The sequence below is a fragment of the Acinonyx jubatus genome, chromosome B3 (assembly GCF_027475565.1).
Source record: "Acinonyx jubatus isolate Ajub_Pintada_27869175 chromosome B3, VMU_Ajub_asm_v1.0, whole genome shotgun sequence".
NCBI lineage: Eukaryota > Metazoa > Chordata > Mammalia > Carnivora > Felidae > Acinonyx > Acinonyx jubatus.
In genome coordinates, this window is record NC_069386.1 from 14,098,550 (window position 1) to 14,125,381 (window position 26,832).

Consider the following 26,832-nt stretch of genomic DNA (forward strand, 5'->3'; position numbering starts at 1 on the left):
ATCCTTGTCTCTGCACCCGTTCTCTGGACTCGGCATCCATTGTCAGCACATCGCCAAGTCCTTTTATCCAGCAGGAGAAATGTGGTGGGAGGGGGGAGGTGAGGGCCAAGAAGGGGAAACCAAGGGCAGTGCCGCCGATGCTCTGTGATCTGGGAGCGCGTGAATTTTAGGTCAGCTAAATCAGGACACAAAGCTACAGCTGCTAAGCCACAAAGGCCCACATATAGTTTCTCTGGCTCAATTGCTTGCCATCCTGAAATCTGCGGAAGAGAGCCTTCCATGGGGGAACCTTCTTCTTCCCCAATTAGTGCCTTTTCACAGTGGCAGGATGGAAAAGGTTTTACTCGGCAACATTACTGAGTATCAGTAATATGCAAAAGATCTGTGAAATCAATTCCCATTATTTCAAGGGACGCTGCCTAGTAAAAATAATGCATAGTAAAAACACTGTAATGAAACCACTGCTTAATCTGCTGTGATTATCTAAGACGAACCAGCAACTGTTTCATTCTTATTTCACAGCATCTGTGCGGTGGTACATCCACTGTGTGTGCCACAGCCAGGCTTCCTGCTATGACAGTCAAAACTGTGGATTTCGGGGTGTCGCTGGGGTAGAGGTTCCGGGGGATCAAATATCGGGGCTGAAGGTCATCAACATTCCCCGTTGTTGCCTCTCTGTTTCATGCTTTTCTGCACTGTTGGTTCTCTGAATCACCTTTCTCGTAAGAAAAAAAAAAAAGCTTAAAGAAAAAAAAGTGCAGGAGCGAAGTGTTTGGTTTGTTTTTGTTTTTTGTTTTTTGTTTTTTGTTTTTAAGCTGGATTGATCATTATGCAAGTGGCTCACTGCCCACATCCCCCCTCCCCGCTGCGTGCCCCTCTGCCCCTGGCTAATAACAGTCAGCCTTGTTTGGCCGCCGCTTGGCAAAACTCTCCAACATTTTTGCCGCTCTATATTTCAGCCATGACTTTTGTCATATTTTGAAGAGAAGCGTGCACCTGGCCAACGCAGTTGCATGCCAAGCTCTCTTGCCCATTGAGATTTCAAATGGATTTGCATCGATTGCCCTATGAAATTTAGAATGTATAAAAAAAAAAAAACAACGCAGCAGTAAAAAGTCACACTGGAATTTTCTTATAGAGTTCAAAATAAAATACAGCGCATTGTGATAGGTAGCATTCACTTTCCAGTATCTTTAAAAACGCAGGAGGGTTTTTTCTTTTCTTTTTCCTTTTTTCTTTTTTTCTGCCTGTGCAAAGAGGAGGAAAGAAAAGCAGCTAACAAAACGTGTCATGAGAGTAGAATGCATTTTTCTTTGGGCACAGCTGATGCAAAAAAAAAAAAAAGTCTTTGTGTTTTTATTACTGTTATTATGCCTTAAAATTAACCTGGTGCACAGGTATTCGGTATTGGACAGTTTGTTATTACCTTTAAGGTAATCGCTTTAGTGAGAAATAGAGCCCCCCTTTTCTCCGGCGATTTGATTTTTTTGCTTCCACAAGAGTATCCCCAAGATATTCCCAATATTCCTCTGATGCTATCCGCTCAGGCAGAGAGAGGTTATGCGGTTGCCAGTTGTTTTCACTAGTGAAAACTCGGGGAGGCAGCAGGCTTCTGAAATTGACATGCAGTCAGGAACAGAAGCTCCCCGAAAATGCTCAGGCCAAGGAAGCCCCCCGCCAAAATGCCAAACAGCCCCTATTTCCGGTCAAGCTGGAAGGTACTCAGGAATCACTTCAGATCCTGTTAAAACGCAGATTTTGATTCAGTGGATCCGAGATTCTGCATTTCTGACACTTTCTGTGCTGCTCTTTCGAGGACCACACCCCGAATACCAAGGTTTGAGACAACTGCGCCCTTTCCTTTCCCTCAGGTGTCACCTATATTTTAAAACAAATTTCTGAAGGTCATAATAAAACTGGTCCCAAGCCTAGGAAAATGGAAAGCCATGGCCCCAGACCCACAGACACAATCTTGAAGGAATTTCTCGAAGTCAGACAACATGCCGCAAACACGAGGCAGCGAGAGCAAGAACGAGCTGGGACACAAAGAAACAAATCAGATGGCCAGGAGATCCGAAGACTGTCCTTACCCTCTCAAAAACACTAGTTGACACGATGGCATCTATTTTCAATATCTTTGATTCTAGACGTTTTGATCTAACGATTTAAATAAGTATACGCCATCTCTTAGAGCAGGTTTAAATCCACTTTGTAAAGAAGAGATCCGTTGATTTCAAATAAATACGAAATAAAATGTTATTCTCGGTTCTTATGCCATCAAGGGTAGTTATTATTTGTGACATTCTGATTGTGGCGACGCGGCTGGGTAGTTGATGATTCACAATGTCATTGGAGAATCCACACCAAGTCCTAAAGGCATCTTGGCCAATTGTATGGATGCATTTTGACAAACGGAGCCAAGGAGCAAGCTGAAATGCGCCCCTTTAAAAATGTGAATAAGAAACAAATCATATGAATAGTTTCTAATGGATATTATGTAAAATTCGTTCCGGGTGACACCCTTACTTTATCCTTCGGCAGAACAAAAAGAATTAGTTTTTATTTGAAACTCTCAAAAACAATTGTGCAGTGATTATTTGTGTAGGTTCATCTCTCTGTACCTGTCCCACTCTGCATGTAAAGCCCTTCTTGGTATAACCAGACATGTGGCCACACCAGCAATAATGGGCTCTCTCTCTCTCTCTCTGTCTCATCTCGACTTCTGGGTCACCGTAGTCTAAGCAAGAGAGTCTCATCAATTATAAACCTATCTTGTCTTCTGGCAAAAAAAAAAAAAAAAAACCAGAAAGGGGAAAAAAAGGAAAAAAAAGGGCATAACATTGCCACTGAGTGTTCTTATTTCCTTTACGTTACAATGCAAGTTTTATACAGGGAGTCTGATTTTTAAACAAACATTACGAATACAAACACTATAGGAAGGTAGTGATTTCATCTCGGTCACATAGAGAGGTACCTGTGAGGCAAAAAGCACAGATGTGATCTTCACATGTGTAGGGCATGATGTATTTTTAGTCCACAGTAGGATTGAAAAACTAAAATGGATTTTTTTTCTTAGTTTATCTGTGGCAATCTATGGAGATAATGTATCTGTACATACGAGTCGGCAGAGGGAATGACAAGTAGCTTATAACTTTAGGAACCTGACCAAAATAATATTTTAGAAGCCCTAGCAAATAAAAGAATGTAAGTCCAAATTGAGCATCATCCAGTGAAGGGGCGGTCTACTTAATCTGCCAATGACTCTATCTCAAAGTCCCGTGTGGAAAACAGGTTTTACTCCTTAAAAGAGACATCAGCCAAAGAAATAAAACATTTTCCTTCCGTTCAGATTTAGAAGGATTCCTTTCCAGGAAGGCTAAAGTCCTTAACTGACTTTGAGAATAAGTCACTCTTTATTGCATAGGCAGCTCGTTTCTGTACTCGTTGTGCGAAACGTTCCCCTTTCTGTGCAATTTCAAACACGCCTCCACCTTGAGCGGTGGATGATTCTGGAAACGCTGCATTTTGCACATCACTGCCAACGAATCCAAATCTGAAGAATGCTCTTTTTCACAAATCGGGATAAACAACCAGAGCTGGAAGTGTCACTGGAAGCCTGCATCGTAGGTTGTGAATTGTTCCAGTGTTATTTTTACAAGTGATATGTTTATTTTGTGATCAGTTAGAGGTTCGGTCTACGCGTCCCAGCTGAGAATCCCAAGCACTTCCTCCGTTCCCAAGAAATGGAGAACACCTGGAAAAGGACTCTCTGTAAAGAAATAAAAAAATAAATAAATAAAAAATAAAAATAAAAAAAAAATACAAGCCCTCACCCCAAACACATGCAGACAAGGTGCGTGGCAAATGCCGATCTGTTCGCAGTTCAGAAACAAACACCCACGGATACAAACTGAGTAGAAGACGTCTGTCTGATTGTCACTCTCCGTGAGTCTTTGGTTTCAAACAAGCAGATAGAGAAATAAACATTCCCCAAAAAGCACCCCCCTCCCCGTGCCATTAGGATCTCCAAAGTAAATAAAAAGTGGTTCTGCCGAGACTGAATTGCCGTGGCAATTCCAGGGAGAATCCCGGTTTTAGCACCACGGTACCAAATTTGTCATTTAGGGAAGCTCCCGCTCCCTTTATTGAGTTCCACTGTAGCGAACAATTTCTGCCTGCATCCCTCGTGTGTTCTTTTGGTTTATTATCTTTCACTGTGAATTGAGCCTCGACAATCAGTTTCACGGGCAGCGTCATTTCGCTCACTGCTTATACATATGAGGAGACACCCCTCCCTGCCTCCCCCTCTCCCAATGTTCTTATCAAATGAAGAATTGTGGATAAGGGTTAGGTGCACATAAACATGAGTGTAGCACTTCCAGAAAGGTCGTGACCCCCCCATAAGGTGCTTCTTGTTATGCCTGACCTTCAGATTTTCATCATCAGCCCGCCTGACAACTTAATAATGCAGAAGAGCAGGATTCATTTCGCCCCTCTGAGAAAGCCAGCACGGGACGCCCTTTTCCCTGATTATTTCCCTGCACTCCCGGCTGCCCTTTATAAGCCAACCAGAACGCCATCAATCATGCTCCTCTCTTCCCTCGCCTCCTCAGCCCCCGGTTCTGCAGGCTCTAAAGCTGCCTTGTTCCTTTTGTCTGGGGCTGGAATGTGTATACAAAGATCCCCAAAAAGGGGGGCGACGGAAAAGATCACCTTTAGTGCAGAACTGCTCCCCTTCTGTGCATCTGCGTCTGAACGCTGTGGATTCCTTTTTTCTTTCTCATTTTGTTCTCTCTCTCTCTCTCTCTTTCTGGTAAAGAAATGCTTTTTCAAAGTTCTTATCTCATTTGCGTGTATTTCTGTCATGCACCATCTCTCTTAATGAGCTGCGATGAGTGCCGGGGGTTTAAAACACCCTGAATGGAAGTTAGAGGTTTCTCTGGTTTTCTGCCCTGGCTTCTTCCTTACTGTGGGTATTGTTGTTATTAGAGATTTTATTGTTCGAGAAGTAGTAAGAGGAGATGAAACCTGTTTCACACCTACCTTCGCAACCCTCTTTTCTCCTTGATGCAGCAGAGGAAAAAGGAGACGAGGATGAAAACAGGCCGATGGGGAAAGAAAACAGTCGTGGCTTTGGGGGCGTAATTGGGCATTTATTTCACCTCGGTCAGAAGGAAAAGTGGCACGCCTAAGTTTGGAGGGAGGAGCATGAGTGCGTTTGGAAGATGATGATGTGGATTGGGATCGGATCCTAATAGCTGTAATAAACATGTTCCATAAAATATGCATGGACTTCACCCTTCAACCTCGCGAGTGTTTTCCAGCCAATAAAGAAGTGCTTTCAGAGGGCGGGAGAGGTTGGGTCTCACCAATGGGTCCGGGGTGCCTTCTGCCAGCACCAGGACCATGGTCTTTGCTCTGTCAAAAAGGGACAGCATCTCCCCTAGGCCAGTAGCTCAGCTGGATGAGGGACTGTCCTTGCGTTCCAGGCTGCCTGGTGAGTAGGACGGAAACCTGCACCCAGCTGGATTGGGGAGTTAACGTCAGCCCCGCTCGCGTTAGGCTGATGCTGAATTAATTTTTTTTTTTTTTAAGAAAGAGAAAGGAAACGCATACACTGTGAAAAATACAATAGATAACAGATTCACTTGATTGCCAAATATCCATTTAAAAGCAACAACAACACCAAAAAGGAAGAGAGCCTAAATTACCTTTGACAATAACAAAGCCAAGGGGTAAGTGCAGAAAACACATCACATAATGTTTAACCCAAGCGATACATCTATTCTCTCCGTACCAATAAAAAGCCTCAAAACTCTGTGTCGAATTAGAACACAAAGTCCCCAGTTTTGTCTTCTTGAGTAAGTGACTGGCAGCCTGGAGAGAAGAAGTCTCTCGGGACACACGAGTTTATCGAGGGTATCGCGGGCCTAATATGTACTTGGTCCTAAGTGAGATGCCATGATGCTCAGAGCCTGATATTAACTGGAAACTTGTGTTATAGATGTGTGGGGAAACTAAAATCAAGGTATCTGATACTAACATCTTATTTGGAACACCTATGTCCAGAATGAATAATGTTAGATAGGAGCACTTAAACTTGACTTGACTTCTAAGAATTTAATGTGGGTGTTGTTCATCTTGCATCTATCTCTCTATCTCTCTACCTATATTTTCATTTTTTTTATTTTAAAAAATGTGTAAAGTTTATTTATTTATTTTGAGGGAAAGAACACGCGTGGGCAGAGAGAGAGCGGGTGGTGGGGGTGAGGGATTCAGAATCCCAAGCAGGCTCCACACTGTCAGCATAGAGCCTGATGTGGGGCTCGAACTCACAAACCATGAGATCATGACCTGAGCCAAAGCCAAAAGTCGGACGCTCAACCAACTGAGCTACCTGGGCGCCCCTGCCTATATTTTTAAAATACGGGGGTCGCTGTACTTATGCTTTGGATTATTCTGGAAGACCAGAGATGAAAACCAAAATACGTCTACCAAGAGGTCTTTAATTTGGTACACTGAGAAACTGGAAACACCGAGAATGATGATCAATCACCTCCCTCCACCCTATGTGCCTTCCATGATTATACTGTAGTTTTTAGGCTAGTGTAAACCAGCTGGGAAGGTCCCTCTGAAGATGCAAGTTTAAAGGAGGAGGCGATAAAGTTATCTTGATATTTCTTGAGTTTGATGCTTGCCAAACATGCAGGCAGTGTTATCTTTGGAAAGACAGTTGTATACACGAGTACAGGGGTGAGATCAAGACTCAGCAGATCGTTAAAACCACGAGAAAAGATAGAAAAGTGTGAGGAATGAGAAAAGACATAAAGAGAGCAACCTAAAAAAAAACACCAAGGTTAAAGGGTTGCTGGAATAAAGAGAAGTCTATGTATGAGGCAGAGAAAGGTTAAGAAGTACAAAATGAAATTGCTTTGTTTACATGTTTATTTACGTGTTTAATGCTTCTCTCCACCTCCGCTACCGTGTAAAGTTTCTCTAGGGGAAGTCCTTGCTCACAGATCTATCTGGAATATAATAGGACGCCAAGTAAATATTTGTTTACACATAAAAATGAATGGATGGGTAAAAGGGAAACCTGGAGAGTGTGGAATTGAAGGAACATAGAAGTCATGCTTAGCAAAAAAGGACATAAAATGGAATAAACAGAGAACGCATAGTTTAAGGACTGGAAAACTAGACATTGGACTTACCAGTTAGGAAATCATTGGTGATTGGTAGAGAGCTCTTTCCACAGAGCAGTGAGAACAGAAGCTGGGCCACCACCAGCCACGGTCCCCTTTGTCAGCAGCTCACTGGAGTCGTCATAATTGTTGCCAGGTGAGCAAATCCCACCTTCCAGTGATGAACCCCCCCCCCAAGGGGTGGGGCTAGGCAAAATGCCTTCTGGTTAAAGTGCTCAAGCTGCCATCTCTCTGGGTCCTCCCCGCAGACCAGTTCATACAAAGGGAAGCATTCGGCAAGCGGTGGGGCAGGTCTTGAACAAGATGATTCCCTAGGAGGTCTCTACGGTGAGGGGAGTCAAGAGAACAAGTTAAAATGTCTGTGAAGCAAAAGATGGAAAATGAGGGCGGCTACCTTTCACCAAACTGACAGGCTTGGGAGAGGCCATAAACAAAGATTCCTGTGAATCATCATACGACGCCCAGTGCTCATCCCAACAAGTGGCCTCCTCAATGCTCATCACCCATTTCCGTCCCCCCCAACCCTCCATCCCCATCGACCCTCAGTTTGTTCTCTGTATTTAAGAGTCTCTTATGGTTTGCCTCCCTCTCCGTTTTTATCTTATATTTCCCTCCCTTCCCCCATGGCCATCTGTTACGTTTCTCAAATTCCACCTATGAGTAAAATCATATGATATCGATCTTTCGCTGGAAGACTTGTGTCGCTTAACACAATATCCTCTAGTTCCATCCACATTGTTGCGAATGACAAGATTTCATTCTTTTTCATCGCTGAGTAGTATTCCATTGTGTGTGTGTGTGTGTGTGTGTGTGTGTGTGTGTGTGTGTGTACACCATATCTTCTTTATCTGCTCATCGTTGATGGATATTTGGTCTCTTTTCATAATTTCACTACTGTTTAACAGTACTGCTATAAACATTGGGGTGCATGGGCCCCTCCGAATCAGCACGAGAACAGGAGGAATTTTAAACACTAGGTGTAGCACGTGACGTTGCCGTGGGCAGAGCCCCGCGTGTGCTTTCAGTTTGGGTGTGAGGCAGGGGAGAGGGCCACCGAGGGGTCCCAGATGGGTTGGAGATGCTGAGGGTTGGGCAAAGAAGTGAAATGTAGGATGACAAAAACAACAGCAACCTAAAGAAACTTCGTACTTTAATGGAAACCGAACATAGAGACACAAAAGGCAAACCGACTCTGAAAGGTAGAAATTTCTACAAGAAACAAAGGCCAGGGCCCATTCCTAGTGATAATTAGTCTCATCGTGAGAGGGGTTCTTTTTTTTCCTTTTTTTTTTGTCCCCTTTCAACAAATTCTCCTCCATAACCCCTTTTTAAAATCCACTTAGAAATTCCATTATCTACAGAATCGTTAGATTAAGAAGCATCTACTTGGAACAACTAAAGAGTGTGGTTCACAACTTTACGGTTGAAACAAGTGTCGGTCTTCTAAGGCGTATACCATTTTAAGTTCTCTAAGGTAATCCGCATTCTGTTTGGGAATGGGTGGGAGGAAATAACCACAATACATTGGAAGAGAGGGGATATCGTGATCATCATAGACCTTTACGAGGACATTACCTTATTCTGAGGAGGAGAATTAAAGGGGTTTTGAAAGAGGAGGGTAGAATGGGAGGCAAGCAGCGAGTTGAACTTTGCTTAGTTTATCTTTTTTCCTTAGGCTAAGTCTGCCTGAAATTAGGAGAGAAATGTGGTTGGCGGGGGGGGGGGGGGGGGGGGGGGGAGGATTTCTTCTTCTTTTCTTTTTCTCAGACTTGTGCCAGAAAGAACTTAATCATTTGGAGGAAGGAATTACAAAATAGCTGGGGAGTGCATAGGAGGCTGTGGCTCAGTGAGGCAACTTAACCATCTCATTATCAGCGAACCTCAGTCAGGCTAAGACCTCTCTGTGGAATCCATGGAAGGTGGGCCCCCATTTTGCCTTCACCGCTGTTCTTCCTCACATTACTTACCTTCCATCCTTGTGCTTCACACCCCGTCACTGTCTCCCCCTACACTGCCCATTCCACCAGACCAGCGTTTGCCGAAAGTCCTGGTACCATATCCACCCAAACACTGCTGCCTCATATCCAAGGACTTCACTTCCATCACTTTCTTTGCCTAGTGGCTGTAGTTTCAAGGGAGAAGTCACAGCACCAACAAAGCTTATGAACTCCCGTTGCCTGCAGTTGTTGCCAGGAGAAAACACATTCTCAAGGCAAAATTGTTGACTTAAGTCTGAACGGCGGGGATACAATGCCTCCTTAGTTTGGAAACAGCCTTCCTGTCTTGTATCTCACACCTCAGAGACTCTAACTAGATTAAAAACACATTCTCTGTGTAAATACACAAGTCCGTTCTCTTATGCCTTTGTGTGTGGGTTGCACATTACATGTCAGTCGGAGTCACAAATGCCGGTTTGTGTAAATGAAGGGACCAGGCTCGACTAAAATCACGTGCATAATTTTGCCTTAGCCTTTGACCGATACTGTGAGCATTCCTTCTCAGAAGGGGTTTGCCTTATTGGGTTGGGGTGAGAATTAAAAAAAAAACTCTTCTCTGAGGTTAAAAACCATACTCATTAGAATAAAAAGTGTTAGTCTAACTTCTCCCTCCTTTTCACCTTGAAAGTCACCAAACTGGAAAGGCCAAGCACTAAAGAATCCATGACCCTTTGTAAAAATCCACTCTCTGAAAAAGGGAGATAAAGGTCTCCAGCCCCTCATTGGTTTTGTTTTTATTTTTGATTTTTTTAAATGTTTATTTAATTTGGAGGGAGGCAGCGTGTGAGCAGGGGAGGGGCAGAGAGAGAGAGGTTAAACACAGAATCCGAAGCGGGCTCCCGGCTCCGAGCTGCCAGCACAGAGCCCAACCCGGGGCTTGAACTCACGAACCGGCAAGATCATGACCTGAGCCGAAGTCGGACGCTTAACAGACTGGGCCACCCAGGCGCCCCTCCAGCCCCTCATTTTGAAAGGGAAGACTCATCTAGGACAAACGCACACTGCCAAAAGTGAAATGATGCTGGGCCTACGTCTGCCTCCATTCTGACCCGCTCCTGGCTGGAAGGAGATTTAGAAATGGAGGAGGGAGATCTCTCCCCGTGTCCCCAAAGACTGGGTTACAAGTGGTTTCCTGGGGGGTACGGGGCAGCCCTGACCTCAATGTCTCCATTCTCTAGTTTGATGGCATTTCTTCTTGGCAGAGAATCAGCCAGGAAGCCTGTCTAGCTCAGGATGCAAAATATTGAACTCGAATACGTTACAGGGAAGAGTTCTTTCATATTCGGAAATACAGAGATGAATCATTGATATTTATTTCTAAATAAATCCCATTCTCATTATTGGGGAAAGCAGGTTATTTTGGTAACTCAAGCAGAATGACCTAATTAAAACTTGACATAAAAATTCAGCATGCCGTAGAGCACTTTACCTGTCCAAAGTAAACACAGACAAGCACAATTTATTTTACTGGAGCATCCCTCATGCAAAATTACTAGTGAGTATATCACAACCAATTACAGGCCACTGTATATGCAGATTATTACTCTTTCAATTATTTATAGAGAGCTGCGAGAGCACACAGTTCTTTATAGAGCATCAAACACAGAAGACAAGAGCTCCGAATGAGGAAACTTAAATAGCAGGGAGTTCTCGTGAAATGACATGGTTGGGTGGCAGAAAAACAAAAGGAAATTCATTTGCAGACAGTGAAAGAAGGAAAGGGGGGAAAACACGACTTCCGCCGCTCGGAAGAGCGAGTGAAAATGAGTCACCAGAACAAGGATGGGCCCCGCGCAAAACTGGGACTGTGGCAAATGTGTTTATTTTCCTCACTTCCTTACGCCACTCCCAACGCTACTGTATTGTTTTACTATAAGTTATATTCTGGACTTGGCTTTTATCCTTATTTTTTTACTCAAACTCGCGGACAATAAAAGACATCGTAAGCTAAGGGACGAGAAGCAAACTGAAATGCGATACTTGGACACGTCTAGCAGTCAAGGATGAATATCCAGAGTATGCAAAAAGCCTAAGATCAGTAAGAAAACAACAAACGACGCACTCCCAATCCATTGGCAAATCATAGAAACATACAATTATCATAAAAAGAAACACAAGTGGTCAACTACACATATGAAAAGATGCTCGACATTACCAATAACCGGAGGAAACATCAGCTGAAACAAGATACGCTTCTGGCGACAACGTTTTAAAATTCGGCAATGTACTGGAAACAGCAAGGGGACATCGAAAATGTCAAACAGTTGGTTGGAGTGTATATTGGTATGGCTCTTTTGGAGAAAACTGGCAGTCTTGATTAAAATCATTTTCCAAAGTGTATATCCAGTGCCCCAGCCAATCCACTTCTTGTTGACCACCCAAGAAATACACTCATTATGCGCTCAGGAGATATGTTTAGCAACGCCTTTCGAAAGATTTGTAGAGTGGTGGAACTATTCTGTATAATACGGTAATGGTGCGGGGTAAGGGGGCGCCTGAGCGCCTCAGTCCGTGGAGCTTCCACTCAGGTCATGATCTCGAAGGTTCCTGAGTTCGAGCCCCACCTGGGGCTCTTTGCTCTCAGTGTAGAGCCTGCTTCGGATTCTCTTCCACACTCTCTCCGCCCCTCCCCTGCTTACAGTCTCTCTCCCTCTCTGAAAAATGAATAAGAATTAAAAAATATATATACTGTAATAGTGCAAAATGGCAGTGTGCATTTGTGAAAACCCCTAGGACTTTTCAACACAAAGAGTAAGCCCTAATGTAAAATATGGACTTTTTATTTAGTAAAAGTATCTCAGGATTGGTTCGTCAATTGTAAACGTACCATCCTAAGGCAAGATGTTAGCAGGAGGGGAGACTCAGGGTTGCGGGGGGAGAGAAGAGTATGTGGGAAGTCTCTGTACTTTTGCTCAGTTTTTCCGTAAACGTCAAATACTGTTCAAAAACCCCCCAAAGATTTTTAGTTTGTTTTAAAAAGAAGAAAATGGGGGAAGTTTAGTGCTGTTTGAGATACAGTGGTGTTACCAATGACAGTGTTGCCAATCAGAATGATCTAGTAAGTCAAGGGGTGTGTGCGTGTGCTCACGTGCACACACGCATACGTCTAACCTACAAACCCTGGTGGTGGTGAATGTGTCTTATTTTTGTCTTTTTCATCTTTTTTGAAATGTAGAAGTAACTTTTCTCCACTTAGAACATAAGCTGCTTGAGAAATCAAAGGCTTTCCTTACGTCGATTCCCTTCTAGTCGCCCTAAGCAGAGAAAGAGTAATGTCATTACCGGAATGAGTATTACACCTTCACACCAAATAATTTCATAGACGGAATAAGCCAAAAATGTGCCAGAAATAATAGTAGGTAATATTAGCATTAATATCGTTTTACCTGAAATAAAGTTTATTTATTTATTTTGGGGGGTGGGGAGGAGGGGCAGGGAGAGAGGGCGAGAGAGACAGAATCCCAAGCAGGCTCCGTGCTGTCAGCATGGAGCCCAATGTGGGGCTCAACCTTGAGAACCTTGAGGTGAAATCATGACCTGAGCGGAAATCAAGAGTCGGATGCTTAACCGACTGAGCCACCCAGGCACCCCAAGATCTTATTACCTTAAAGGGAATTTAAATGTTAAAAAAAACAGAAACAAAGAAGAAAAATTAATTTTCTGTAATCAATTTCTATTTTCTGTATTTCTAGAACCACTTGGTTATCATGATCTGTACATTTTGCTTCCTTTCCCCATGGTTTGTACCAAACTCTTCCACGTTCGCCTAACAACATTTGTGATCCTCTAACGACAACATAGAAAGCGTTGTCTTGTGTTGTCCCTTGCTTGTTGGTTGGTTTTCATCCTTGGCATCCCACCTCTCCTGCTTTCACCTCCTTCCTGCCTCCTCACTTAGAAATCTTAATTGGATGCGGTGACATTGCCAGCTCTCATCTGCCTCTCATCTTCCACATCTTTGTGTCTCTCCTTCCGCAGGGCTATAAGCCAAAGCTTCCAGACAAATTGGATGGCATATTAGCAAGTTACCAGGTGATCCCTCCATGGATTCAAAGGGCAGTATGGAAAGCCCCAAGATTAAAGTTCAAACACTGGAAAAAATCTTCTTGGATTTCAGGTTGGGTTTCTGAGATATTGACGTTTACACAAAGCGGTCACCGTCATCTGATATTTGAGAAGGACCCTGGAATTGGACCAAAGGACTGTTGAAAGGTCCAAGGCATTGCAAATTGACTTGGCATGGGAAGATCCTCCCGAGGAGTAAAGAAAACCAGCGCAGCTTCACTTTCGGCAACGAACACCGTATGCTTGACTCAGCATCCATTACTGAGAAGGTGACAGAGCCGGAGAGACCTGTATACATGACAAGTAGGGCAATGCTTTGTCACTCGGGGCGCAACGCTTCCTCTCACTCGAATAAGTTTATGAGAACGTACTCTTTGCCACAAAGCACCACTCAAACCTGGAGAGGTATGTCTTTGTTGTGGGGGGGGGGGGTTTCATTTCAATTTTGAAATTCCAGAACCACTGCTAAAAAAGGAAGGATGTGCAGAAAGTGATAGCACATTCAGCTGAGACAGGTTTCTTGTCAAGAGCTTACGTATGTCAAAATACACTTCTGTCTTTCTTAAAGATGGAAACTAATTGGGAGGGAAAAGGATGTATGGAGATCTTGAGTGAAGCTCATTGTTCCCGGCTGCTTAGAATTTAGAGAATAATGTAAAGAAATCTTGTTAACTATTGATTAAAATGTTTGTGAAAATAGACATTGTATTCCAGAGAATGTTCAAGACATAATAAATGAATTCAATTCATTTTATCATTAAAGCAATCAATTTCGGGAGGAAATTTTGAATAAATCCATGAGTAAGAAAACAGACGCATGAGAGTTCTGTGTGATACATTTTTTGAATGAGTGCAGTCATATGATAAGACTAAAATTGCCCGAGAAAACGTTTTCCTCTCCTTTTAGTAACTCCCAAAGCAAAGGATAAAACAGTAACTAAAGTACATCAAAAAAATTGATAATTGAGGGTGGTTATTAATGAAGAGAAAGAAATCTTGAGAATGTAAGCCTCAAACTTATCCAGAAACATAACATTGTATTTGCTACTTATTTTATTGACTTGATTTGTTAAATTACAAAATTCTTTCTCATCGAAATGAAAGGCGTACATAGGAGAAAAAATAATATGCTCCCCTCCCTACCTCTAACCCTGTATCTTTGGTAACAAATGAAACGATGTGGAGTTTCTCCTTTCATAACATGCCGTGATAAATACTAAAAATACCTTAAATAGTCTTATATCAAACTTGGAATCCCTTGCTAACAGAGATCATGTATTATTCAATCATGTATCTTCAGTGAATCAATAATGATGGAATAAATAGATGAATGAATGAATGTTTACTACTGTTTGATGGTAAAATTTCTTGAGGCAGGATACTGTGCCTTATTAACCTGGGCATTCTAGTTAACTAGAACATTGGCATAGAATAGTTTGTAGTCAATTCATTTTTCTCGAATTGTGGAATCAATGCATGAAAGTAGGGGGAGTTTCAATCCCAAATGTGTTAATATGGGGGAAAATGAAGGGAAAGAAGTCAGTAAAATAAAGAAGCATTAAAAAAAAAAAGATGAAGAAAGTGTGAAAGAATGAATGAGGGCAAAAAGGAAGGTGGAGGAAGACAGGGACAAAGGGACCTGAAGAGAGAGGTCCCTGATGAGAGAACATCCATGGTAGCCGGAAGGTTAAGAGAGCCTCCGTACACGCTGCATTCCTGAAGTCTCAATGATTTCTCTACCAAGAGCCATTTTTAACTCCTTTTACTTCCTTTCCCTCGACATCAAACCCATCACCAAGAACCTCTCTGAAGTTTGGCCAATTGTTTTCCTTCCTTACCAGCCTTTTACCCCATCTTCCTTCCTGACCACAATCCATAATATATATGGCTATGGAATTAATTCTCCCTGCAACACTGTTTCAACCATAGCACTGCTTAATAAAACAAGTTTGATTCCTCTATGATGCTTAATAAGCCCGAATTCTACAGCTCTACATTCAAATGATTTCATAAGCTTTTATTTATTGTGTTTTTAAAGTTTATTTATTTTCTTGCGAGAGAGAGAGAGAGTGCGTCAGTCAGGGGGATGAAGAGAGAGAGGGAGAAAGAGAGAGAATCCCAAGCAGGCTCTGCACTGTCAGTGCAGAGCCTGATGCAGGGGCTCAAACTCATGAACCGTGAGATCATGACCTGAGCCGAAATTAAGAGTTGGATGCTGAACCCACTGAGCCACCCAGGCGCCCCTATGAGCTTTTATTCTATTCCTTCTGAGGCCTTTCCTTGTCCAGCAAAGATAGCTAATTTATCATTTTACATACATTTCCCATTCCTACTATACCTTACCCAACCCAGAATATTCTTCCCCAATCTAGTGAATGCAATGTTATCTTTATTCTGTAGCTACAAGTGTGTGGTCACTTTACATGCCAGGAAATATTAATAATGTAACTTCTGTAATATAGTGCCATGTGGCTAGCCATTCTGTATTCATTCTCCTAAAACTTCATGATACAATTGAGTGTTTGATTGAACCATTCATTCCTTCACAAATCAAATCGAGCACCTACACTGATAAATAAGCCAATAAACACAGTACTTACCCTCCTGGAACCCGAAGTCTAGGGAAAAAGACAAATAATTATAATAATATATTATTATTATTATAATAGGAAAAAAAAGACGCCCCCAAACGTGTCAAAAGGTGAAAACACAAAACTGAAACAAACCAACACAAACTTACCACAAAATTTTAGGAAGAATTCCTATTGTGTATAAACCCAGTTGAAAAACGAGTGCCTGATTCTTGTTTTTATCTCATGATTGTGGTCCTAAAAGAAGTCAAAGCCTTTTTTTTTAATGTCTTTTTTTATGTCTATTTCCTATCTCAGACACCCAGGGTTTGGTACAAGCAGAGAGCTGAGTAACGATCCCTTTTCTCTACAAATGATACTTTTTGAGTTTGTTTCCTCTTCCATATTTCTACACTCCATTCAGAGAGTTCCAAAAAAAAAAAAAAAAAAAAAACCAGCAGGAAAGGAAACAGAGGATTGCTGATGGAATATTAGATCATTGGAATTATAATACTCATGATGCATGCCACTCTTTGCAAAACACCATATGCTTGACTCAACGTCCTGTGCCAAGGAGGTGAAGAGCCAGAAAATATCCTGTTCCTGACTATCTTCCATCCAATGATATTACCATGTATTGATTATTCCTCTCAGAAACCTTTATTCTTTTTTCAGATTCCTTTATTATGGCTGTTGTAAAGTGGCCAATCTTGTTAGCCTTTCTGGTGAATGTGTATTCTTCATTTCATTGCAATTTTAACTGGTATTTTTTGAGATTACTAATCACGTACAGCAACTTCCATATGATTATTGGTCACCTCAATAGCCTCTTCTTGAAGTGCCTGTTTCCGTTCTTTTTAAAAATTGTTTCTACCCAGTTGTTTGTCTTTTTAAAATTTATTTTTAGGGGCACCTGGGTGGCTCCGTCAGTTGAGCGTCCGACTTCGGCTCAGGTCATGATCTCATGGTCCATGAGTTCGAGACTCGCATCAGGCTCTGCACTGACAGCTTGGAGCTTGGAGCCTGCTTCGGATTCTGTGTCTCCTTCTCTCTTTGCCCCTCCCCCACTCATGCTCTGTCTCTCTCTGTCTCTCAAAAAAAATGAATGTGTTAAAAAAATTTATTTATTTGTAGCAGCTCTCTATATATTTCAAATAAGATTCTTTTCTTAGTTATGTGTATTTCAAATAGCTTCACCCTTTTTGTATCTTTTTTCATTCTCAATAGTTTCTTTTGATGAACATAAATACAGTGAATTTACTATATTAGCTTTTATGTATACTTTTTTTGGCTAAGGCTTTTTGTCTTCCATTTAAGAATTTTCCCCCCTTACTCCTATATTTTTAAAGCTTTATTTTTTATTCTTTTAAATTAAGATCTACAATCGATAACAGGGCTGAAAATGAATGAACTAAGTATGTCAAAAATAAAAAAAGGCATAAAACAATAAACCCAGAGTAAGCAGTCAATAATAAATATAAAAGCATAAGTTAAGGGTATAGAAAGCTTACACAATAAAAATCAAGCATTTTCTTTTTTCTAATTCTTAGAAAAGACAATAAAATGCAGAATGCAAAACTAACAAATATCAAGAATGAAAATAAAAATATCACTATTGATTCTGAGACATTAAAATGATTATATAATGATACAGTGAACACATTTTTGTTAATAAATTTGAATTGACACAAGACGAAATAGACAATAGGCACAATCCTTTAACTGTTAAGGAAATTGAACCTATAATTGAAAACATATCCCAGTCTTATGCATGATTGAAATACCCCCAGCACCTCACAGAGGACCCTAGTTAATGCCTTATATATATCTTAAAATGATTAATTGGCTTTTTAGAACACTTTTATAGATCGTTATTGGGAGTATAAGCAACATTTCTGGAGAGAAATATGACAATAAATGAAAAACCGGAAAGTGTGTATTTTTTTTAATAAAACATTTATCCAGAAGAGGTTGCCAAAGATGCACAAAACACTTGTCCCATTTTATTTTATTATTTTTTTAATTATGCAGTTTTTTTTTAACGTTTATTTATTTTTGAGATAGAGAGAGACAGAGCATGAATGGGGGAGGGTCAGAGAGAGGGAACACAGAATCTGAAACAGGCTCCAGGCTCTGAGCTGTCAGCACAGAGCCCAACACGGGGCTCGAACTCACGGACCACGAGATCATGACCTGAGCCGAAGTCGGCTGCCCAACCGACTGAGCCACCCAGGCGCCCCAACACTTGTCCCATTTTAAAAACAATATTACAAGTGTAAGAAACTTCAACGTATAACAACAGAGAATAGATTAAATCAACTATATGTGTGTAGATATGGTCTAGATTTCCTGAATATTCTGTAGGCATTAACAGCCATCATGTAGAATTCAGTAACATTAGAAAATACAAAATATTATTTAATGAATAAAAAAAATTACAAATAGCAAGTACAGTTTGGTCTCAACTTTATACTTTTGGTTAATAGAGTCTATATATCCATAGGTAGAATATACGGTGGGATACATTGTGTGCTGTCAGCGATAAATGTCTACCCATGCCCAAAGTTTCCACTGTTTAAATCAATATAACTTTTTCAGAACAGATCAGCACTGAATGGTTTCTTTTCCCAACTCTCTATAGAAAGCAGGGATTTTGAAAAAAAGCTTGGTGCATTTTTCAGGAATGTGGAGAAATGAGGACAAATGTTTATATAATTCCCATCTCTTTGAACACGATCTGCCTCACATTCTGCGGTGCTATAAGTAGAAAGCAGGTACCGAGTAATGAAAATATATGTAGCCAGAGCAACGAATAGAGAGCTATTTTCTAATCTAGGCCAGGGCATGTCCAGGATGAGACACTGAGGATAAAATTGTCTCACTACAATTTTGCTTAGGATAGTATGAAATCAGAGCCAGCCATCCTACTCAGCCTATGCACATATCCTTCACAGGTAATTCACACTTTAAACGTATCAATGAATCCGGACCCTGAAAGAGACACATCTCCAATTTGTTTAGGTTTGCTTGAATGCCTTATTACCACCATTATCAGTACATCAAAGAAGTAGGTATTGTGTGTGAATGATAATTAAAGGTTTCAAAACTCAGTGGTGCTGACCAAGAATGGGAGATTGTTGTCATGAGAAAGATGGCGGTGAAAAAGATTGAGCTACAACAACTAAAAAGGAAGTCCACCAGATATAGGGATTTTATTGATGTCAAGGTTCCCAAATCCCAAGAGACACAAAAGGCAAAAGATTAACGAGTTAGGAATCACCTACTTCTATCATAACATTTATATTTTAGTCTAGCTGCCTGTTTATTTATCTGTTTTTTCAGTAGTCGATGGTTTCTTGAGTGCACGGCTGTATCATTTTCAGCTGTGTAACCCTCTACTGAGCCAAGTGTCTGACAACAGAAAAGAAATGCAATAAATGTAAGTTGAGAACACAAATTTATGAATGAGAACCAAAGGGGGAGAAATAAAAATATGCCATCCAGAAGTAGAAACCGTCAAGTTATCTTTATGCAAAGACCGGGAACTTGCAAGTTGCAGGGCTTAGGAGTCTAAGCCATTCCCACTTCTGGGGAAAAATGAACGTGAGAGCATTGTCCATATCCGTGTCTTGATCAAAGTATCCTTGAAATTTATAAGAAGCAGTAATTTTTTAATCATTGAAACCAAGTAAGAATCCTTATTCCTACGGCAAAAACAAGTTAGAATAACTTTCTTGAGAAAACAGAAAGAAGAAAAAACAACTGAGTTACTGGTCCAACACTGTCCAGTTTTTAAGATCGCCAAAGTAGATTTAAATTTTCACATTCCTGAGATGATGAAAGAAATTCCTGCATTAATACAGAGGCAAAAATATGGAATTGGCTCTTACATCCATTCAAATTTTAAGCCCTAATATTCTCCAACTGCAATGTAAATGTTTCATTTTAGAGACAGTTGTACAGTATATCATAAATTACAGAAAACTAACAATTACAGAAAGAGATAGTCTGGAGACTCCAGATTAAATTTGATGCTTATATGGAATCATATTCTCTTACCTTAGGAACATAGGTAAAGATGTGACAATTTTATGTGGACGTTAGACACAAAGTATTTGGTGGAAACACAATTTCAGAAAATTAAGTCTCCAGTAAAACCTTCGTTTGAGAGCATTATTCACTACGGAAACAAGCTTGTAATCCACAGTACTTGTACATCAAAGTGAATTAATTTCCCAGTAAGGAATCATGAAAACTCATGATTCATTCCACAACGCAAAATATTTGTATAAAAATGATTACCATACTGTAACGTAATACAAAATAAGAAATAAAATACAAAACATAAAGAAAAATAAATTAACCTGCACTGACCTTTGAAAACCTTCGTGGCCGGAGTGAGGGTGACGAGAGAGAGGAGGGTCACTAATGGACTCACTGCTATCTATTGGCTCAATGGAATCTTTCTCTCTTTGTGCAACTGTAACCAGGAACCTATCCAATGACACTTGCTTTTGCCTCCTTTTGAGGACTTCTTGGAAATGTGACATTACATTGATGACCATCCACAATCCCACAATGAGAGAGAGAGAGAGAGAAACCTCTCTCAGTTGTGCTCATGTGACATTCGGCGTCATACTACTCCCATTGTAAGACATCGCTCATTTATCAAATTAAAATTTATTAGAAATGTTTGCTCGTCTTGGGGAACACTCACAGAACAAGTTACTTGCAATCCTAGATTTTACTGTATACACCCGTGAGCTCGTTAACATCTCCTAAATCATTACCTAGGAATTACACTCAACTTTGAAATTTCTAAAAGTATATTTTAATTTATTTTGGGGGCGCCTGGGTGGCTCCGTCGGTTAAGCGGCTGACTTCGGCTCAGGTCATGATCTCACGGCTCGTGAGTTCGAGCCCCGCGTCGGGCTCTGTGCTGACAGCTCAGAGCCTGGAGCCTGTTTCAGATTCTGTGTCTCCCTCTCTCTGACCCTCCCCCATTCATGCTCTGTCTCTCTCTGTCTCAAAAATAAACGTTAAAAAAATTTTTTTTAATTTATTTTTATGTTATATTCTTTTTCATTTCGTCTTTAAACATACTGGTGATTCTTCTCTGAGTCCAGCTCTGTCCCACAAATTTTGAATACGAAAATTAGTGACGATATCATGTCCTGCATACATATCGCCGCTTTCTCCTTCCATGTACAACTGGGAGGTCATTACCTACCCTCAGAATCCTTCTCATCTCAGGATTTCAAGCAGCCGCTGTCACTGGAAGAAGTGCGTTCAAGATGCATCCAATTTGCCATTCCTGAGACGTGACATCAAAGAACTTATGTGTAGCTGGAGAGAGTACGCATTCCATGAATGTTGGCGTGTTTTAAGGCAATATTTTGATTAGTAAAATGTGTGCTGTATGAGTTCAGTGGAGGGAGAAATCACTGCAGGTGGGAGCAAGAACAGAGGTAAATTCAGGTAACTTGTCTGCCACTGGGTCTGTAAATATAGCTTAGAATTTAAAGGGGGAGAACATTCCAACCGAACAAAGCAGTAAGAACAAAAATGTAGGTAGACGATGAATGTGCTCTGCATTTATAATGATGCAAAGTAGTATTTTTCTTTTAAAAAAGTGAGCTAACGTAATTTCTTAAATCACAAAGAAAATGCCCGATTCTAGCTTATTTTACCTTGATTGTTAAATACGCCTTCCATGAATTTTAAACTTCAGACATTTTCCCCTTCAGCTTGTGGGTTTCCAGCTAGTTCTACATTTTCCAGTCTATCACCTCTTATCCCCTTGAGCGTTTTATTTGTCATGCTCTGTACAAGTTGCAGGCTCATGAACACTTCCTTGAAAGGAGCAAAGGACTGCGGTGACAACAACTTCTCATGTACAGACTTGCATGAGCTTATGACGAAATGCTGGTGTAAACAATCATGTCCCAGGAAATCCTCTTGGACTGGCTACTCTCTGGCTTTGCCTTTCACATATCATCCATTGTTAATCTTGTTTAGCAGAAATTTACAGGGTGCCAACCACCCACAAGACTTTGTCTGAAACATTGAGGTTAAAAGATTAGTAAGATTAGTAGGCAATGACTTTTGTCCTGAGAGACCAAATGTTTCCGGAAAACAACAGATGCATATAAAAGATTATTTCTAAGAACGGACAAAGTTCAATGATAGATTTAGTCACAGAATGTCTTAAGGGCAATACGTGATCTATAACCTAGCTTGGTGAAGGGATAGATCAAGGAAGACTTCGGTGAATTGATGTTAGCCAGGCAAACAAAGAGGCTTCTGATATATCTTCTTAGCAAAGATGGGAGTTATTGCTTATCCAACTGGACACTGGTTTATGTCATTTGCTATCATTGTGGTTCTGACTATCACACCCAACTGATTAAACTTTGGCTTCTCACAAGAGTCTACGCCCATTTCAACACCGCATTGTCATACCCTAAGTTTATAGTTTCGTGTGTGTGCGTGTTTTTTTTTTTTTATGATAAAAGTGGGATTCTAATTCATAGTATCTGGCTCCAGAATCCATCCCCTTAAACGCTATCCCACACCATCTTCAACAAACTCCTTTAACACTTCCTTTGGGTTTCTTTCTTCTCTCTCTCTTTTTTTAAATATAATTGATTGTCAAACTGGCTAACATACAGTGTATACAGTGTGCCGTTGGTTTGGGGGGTAGATTCCCGTGATTCATCGCTTCCATACAACACCCAGTGCTCGTCCCAACAAGTGCCCTCTTCAGTGCCCATCACCCATTTTCCTCTCCCCCGGCAACCCCATCAACCCTCAGTTTGTTCTCTGTAGTTAAGAGTCTCTCATGGTTTGCCTCCCTCCCTCTCTGTTTGTAACTACTTTTTGCCCCTTCCCTTCCCCCATGGTCTTCCGTGAAGTTTCTCAAGTTCCACATATGAGTGAAAACATATGATATCTGCCTTTCTCTGACTGACTTATAGTTTCGTGTTTCTGATTTAGCATGGAGAACATTACAATGACTTAGGCTGTGACGGCTCAGGGATGATCTGGGCTGAGAAAAGAAAGTGATTTACCCCGGATCGATGCTTCTCCAAGAGTTGCCCCCGGGTTGGCAACACCAGAAACACCTGAGGACTTGTGAGAAAGGCAAACTCTCAAACCCCACCTCAGAAATACTGAATCAGGAGCTCTGGGGTGGGGCTTAGCAATCTGCTTCAGCAAGACTCCAGATGTGTCTGGTAGATTTAAAGTTCAAGAACAACTCTGCTGGATAGGAAACGGGTCACATCCTACGAGTGAGCACTGGTTTTTCAAAAGTTATCCGGAAAATCCTCACCAGAAAGGGAGAGAAATGGATGATGGCCATCTGACAAGATACGTCAAAAGTATCTAGGAGGGCAACAAAGTAAGACATGATGATACCAAACTGGTACTCTTTGTGTTCAAGTTCAGCAGTCAGCTGTTCGATTTCCTCCGTGAATGAAGTATTTAGGAAAACAAAGAAGAGAGTAGATGTGTAGAGACTTTTTTTCTATTTGTGTGATCACTTTAATTAGTGAGATAGTTAAGGCAATTTAAAGCAGAACTTTTTAAAATCACATGGCTCTGCTTTAAATCAAAGTCTTCAACTCAGATCTTTCTACTGTATGACATTTCTACTTGGCATTAAACTTTCCCTGTGCCAAGGAAATATGAAAATCCATATCTTGCCATTGTAGCATTTTAATATTCATTTTAATGACATAATATAAAAATTCCACTTTGCTAAGAACATCCAGAGCATAAATACCCTATAATAAGACATTTTAACTTTAATAGCAAGAATTTTTGCTCTTGTATCACTCTAGCATGATGGATAAGAGCATCCAAATTAGGTTTTTAGCACAACCTTTGGACTACATTAGCAAAAATAAATATTAACATAAGAAATGTATGATGGAAAATCTTTAGCACTATACAAAAAATTAATTCCAAAGGGTATATTGATCTTTAAGCCACCTAAAATAAAATGTATGAAGCAATTCTAAATATTTCTGTAGCAAGAGGGCTCAATATTTCACACATTTTTTAGACAACCTAAGTAGAAAGGACTCATTAAATATTGAGACAAATCCTGAAAGCTTGGGTCAGAGGTAGCGGTGTACCTAGAGAGGATTCCGTGATTTGAGAACACATTCCTGGCAGTGGTTTTGAAGTCAACCTCTCAAGATAGGTAAAGAAGATGACTGTTGTATTTTGATTACCTGCCGAAAAGAGAGTAAATATTCACACAGATTGCTCCCGTCACTTCATGCTCATTTGGATAAAACAGCTGAGCGCTAGGGAACCCCAAATGCTGAGCAAAAATATTTAATTTTGACAGAGAAACCAGGAAAAGGCGATCCGTGTTGTAAGAAGAGTGTGAGAAAATAGTCATTAATTTTCTCATCTTATTATGGCTTCTTCCCATGAGTGTCAGTGCAGGAGCTACAATTCTGAGAGGAACCCTGGCTTTCAACTAGACAACTGAGCACACAAGACCCTTGGCATTGGAGAGCGTGGGGGAAATATTGAGAAGGAGAGAGGAAATACCCAAAGCACGCGTCTCAACTGGCAGAAATTCCCAGCTTACGCTCCAAGTTGCACAAGCACAGAACACATCCAGGAAGCGGATCAACCATTTGAGAGCTGAACTACGATACAAGCTGCTGTCCACGTCTTACCTGAAAACTTGGTTCCACACTCAAGGGGAGAGACACCTCGGAACAACTGTCCACAGAAGGCAAAGCGGAAGTTGTCATCTGGACCTCACTGGGCTAATCGAGTGGGAAAGAAAAACTCGAAATTCTCCAGAGAATGTTAATGGCTTCAAAAGTCTTGCAACATAATACTCAGAACTCTTAGGACAAGATCAAAGTTCTTAAGCCTACAGAGACTCAGGAAAATTTAAACAACCCTCAAAAGAAAAGGTAATCATCGGATGCCGATCCGCAAATGACATAGGTGTTGGAATTATAGCACAAAGATTCTAAAACAGCAACATAACTATTCTTCATAAGATACAAGCGAACATTCTACAATAAGTGGAAAGGTAGAAATTCTCCGCAAAGAGGTAAAACCTACCAAAAAAATGACAAAATGGAAATGTTAGAATTGTAAAATACAGTATCTGATTTTTTTTTAATTTTTTAAAAAGTGTATTTATTTATCTAGGGAGGAGGGGGCGGAGAGAGAGAATCCCAAGCAGGCCCCATACTATCAGTGCAGAGGCCGGTGTGGGGCTGAACTCATGAATTGTCCTGGGCCGAAACCAAGAGTCAGACACTTAACCAACTGAGCCAGCCAGGCACCACTGAAATTTTTTTTTAAATCGAGATATGTTTTTCATAGAAGAATGGAATGGCTGAATCAGTGAACTTGAAGGTGAATCAATAGAAATGATTCAATCTGAAGACCTGAGAACAAAACACACACACACACACACACACACACACACACACACACACATATATATATATATATATATATAAATTGAAGCTTGGGGTCCTGTTGGATATTATCCAGAAGTATAACATTTATAACATTGGAGTCCTAGAGGAGAGGAGAAAGGGATTGACAAAGATAAAATATTTAACCAAATAATGGCTGAAAATCTCCCCAAATTTGACAGACGGCATGAATTAAAACTTCAAGAAAATTAGAGAATGTTGAATAGAAAAATGTCAATGAAAATTATGCCCATGCACATAAGGAAACTTCTGTAAACCAACGATAAGAAAAAACACTGTGAAAACAGAGAGAAAAAAAATGATACATTACATACTGAGAAGCAATGGTTGTAGACTTCTCATCAGAAATCTTAAAGGCCGGAAGACAATGAAATACCTTTAATTTGCCCTCCCAGACCCAGCATAGGAAAAAACTGCCAGTGCAGAATTCTATGTCCAATGCAAATAAGTGGGAAAAAGCAAAACAAACAAACAAACAAACAGGTCTTACATAAAAAAAACTCAGAGAATTAGTGAACTGCTTGAAAGTAAATGCTGAAGTTTGAAGATAGAAGGAGAATAATACCAGAAGGAGACTTATAACTCCAAGAATAAAAGAGGGGCAGAAAAAATGGTAAATATCTGGGTAAATATAATAAGTTATTTTTATCCTCTTAAGCTCTAAAATATGTCACACTGATAAAAGCAAACATTGCTGAAGGAGGGGACAATATATGTGAATATAACAAATGGGACAAACTTTTAGATAAACTGAAAAGATATGACCCCAAGGAGAACCACCAAAAATATAGAAAGTGATCAAAAGCCAACAGATACATTAAAATGAAATTCTAAGATATTTAAATTGAGGAGAGCCTGGGTGGCTGAGTTGGTTAAGCGTCCCACTTTGGCTCAGGTCATGGTCTCGGGGTTCATGAGTTCGAGCCTGGTGTTGGGCTCTGTGCTGACAACTCAGAACCTGGAGCCTGCTTTGGATTCTGTCTCCCTCTCTCTCTGCTCCTTTCCCTCTTGTACTACCTCTCTCTCTTTCTCTCTCTCTCTCTCAAAAATAAAAAAAAAATTTTTTAATTTAAGAACAAGATATTCAGATTGTTCAAAATATAGTAGGAAATGGGAAACGGTAAAAAAAACAAACAGAAAGGACAAACATCAAAACTATTAAATGGTGGACCTGCCTCGAACAATTCCAATAATTACGTTACATGGACGTGAGCTACATAACCAATTAAAAGACAGAAACTGTCATATTGGATTTAAAAAAGGACAAAAACAAGCTGCTGTTCAAAAGAAATTCATTGTAAATATAGTGAGAGAGATAGCTTAAAAGTAAATGGGTAACAGTATGTATAACATGCAGACACTAATCTAAAGACAGCTCTACTGGATATATTAATATCTGATTAAGTAGATTTCAAAACATTTTCAGCTGTTTCTTACAAAGTTAAACATAAATTGGGGTGCCTGGGTGGCTCAGTCGTTTGGGCAGCTGACTTCAGCTCAGGTCATGATCTCA

At 40.6% G+C, this 26,832-nt stretch overlaps 1 long non-coding RNA gene across 1 annotated transcript; it reads right to left on the reverse strand.

Annotated features, from left to right (window-relative positions):
* Positions 1 to 19,015: 19,015 nt before the first annotated feature.
* On the reverse strand, positions 19,016 to 24,783 carry LOC113602053 (uncharacterized). Its single transcript, XR_003423434.2, has 3 exons — positions 24,534 to 24,783; positions 21,065 to 21,148; positions 19,016 to 19,245 (listed from the first exon to the last, which is right to left on the reverse strand). It is a non-coding gene; the product is annotated as an uncharacterized LOC113602053 (long non-coding RNA).
* Positions 24,784 to 26,832: the final 2,049 nt, after the last annotated feature.